We start from the raw sequence: 2,103 nt of genomic DNA, 5'->3' as shown, positions 1-2,103 counted from the left end.
GACATAAATGCGACAGCATGCCCTGGCGTGAGAAGAACGCAATTGCACATCGCACATTGGTGCTATTGGAGTGGACTTTTAGATGATGTCAAATTCTGCGTTGCTACTTGCGATATTTGCGTGCTTTACAAGACTAGTAATGCTGAGGCCAATCGATGACTCCCAGTAAGTCTCCTGAAGAATATTGGCACATAGTTTCGATTGACTGGATCACCGGTTTGCTGGTCTCGAGCGGCGAAGATGCGATCACGACTTGTGTAGAGATGACGTCAAAACGCCCAAAGCATGGTGCCAAAGCTTCGAACGTCGATGCTCCTCAAGCGGCGAAGGAATTTTTCGACACGATTGTGCGACATCACGGCCTTCCAGCCGTGATTATCATCGATCAAAATCCCAGTTCATGAGTTCGTTTTGGAATGGACTCATGAAGGTCATGGAGGGAAACATTGTTTGATCACAGCGGGACGGGCTCGATGATGCCATAAAACACCAAGTCTTCTACCGAGGTAGTGACTAGTCGGAACATATCGGCACACTTGAAAGTTTACACCAAGACTTAGTGCAATCGTCGACGGGCTTAACACGCTTTAAAGTAGATACGGGGAGAAAGTTGCGTAACGCAGTAGTGAACGACTTGCAATTGTTGAATGAAAACGAGAGTAACTTCTCTGGTCGACTTAAACCACTGAGCAAGTAGGCGATTAACAACCTCGACTAGCGCAAGCATGACAGAAGAACTAGTATGACAAGAAGGGATCATAAATAGAATTCAAAGAAGGCGATTTTGCCATGTTGGCCACGCGCAACACACCGTTGGAGCACGCGCAGTTGAATGACAGAAGCGAGAAGTCGAAACTTCTACGAAGATTTAATGGACCCTTCAAGATCATTGAAGTGGTGAACTCCAATGTCCTTTGCTTGAAGTTACCAAGCAATATGAGCCGACTTTGCGACGTGTTGAACGTTGATCGCTGAAACATACTGTAGTCCCAAGTGTTGTGAAGTCGACCCATTCCTAATGTCGCTCCAGACATATTTAACGACGACAACGAGTTGTTTATCGTCGAATCGCTTTCGAAGAAACGACAATTCAACCGCAAAATGGGGCTCTTAGTGAAGTGACATAGATTTTCCGAGCATCTGGAGGCAGGTGATAGCAACATGTAGCATGTGTCGCACTGCATACATTTGATTCAAGATTACGAACGCGGCGTGTAAACAGCGACTACCTGGGAAAGATGTAACGAGGTCAGAGTGAAAATGACTTGGATAGTCAACAAGGCTGTATAGATTGTCGTGCGAAGAATATCCGTTGAGAACATCGTATGCGAAACCATTTTAGAAGTATACATTTGAACAGGACATCATGACAATCTATGTACTGTTTAATTCCCTCTGTGCCTACAACGTTACATCTGTTATCGTTGTGGCTAGTGCAACGGCGAAGGCTCGACTTGAGTGCGACAGGTATCGAAGGACTAAAGGGACCACAAAGTAATCTAGCACCAGCGTCTAATTGCTAAGCCATGGAGAATGCTTTCGTGGTCGCTAGATAGAAAGCTCTCAAAACCTACGTCATAGCTCAAGAGGGATACAATCTGATCACCTTAATTGCACACAAAACCTTTGTGAGCCGGGAGGTACTTTACTACTGCGTACAGCCAATGACACACCGCCGAGTTAGAGCCGCCAAGCAGCAAGAACGACGGTCTAGGTGATACCGAATCGTAAAAAGGATCGACGCCATGGACGGCTCGAATGACATGCAAGCTACCGCTGCGATGGTATTGATCATAATTGGTGTAGGCTTTACCGTATATTCTATGCTCTCCAGAAAGGAAGCAGCTACATGTATTTATGCGTTAATTTGCCTAATTTTTTGTAGCGATTTCATGCCTTACGTCAAATCATTACAGGGAACGACGGAAATCCTTCCCCCATGGTACTCGACCATACTACTGGAATTTTAATATTATGGACGTCCAAAATCATCCTCTCGAAATTAAGAATATTTTTGGCCAATCGATGACCATAGTATCTACGTCCAAGCACATGATATGATACAACTTGATCTTGCTGTCGTCAAACAAAAACTATACACTT

Source organism: Aphanomyces invadans, assembly GCF_000520115.1.
Source record: "Aphanomyces invadans strain NJM9701 unplaced genomic scaffold supercont1.36, whole genome shotgun sequence".
Taxonomy (NCBI): domain Eukaryota; phylum Oomycota; class Saprolegniomycetes; order Saprolegniales; family Verrucalvaceae; genus Aphanomyces; species Aphanomyces invadans.
This window is presented reverse-complemented; position numbering follows the sequence as displayed.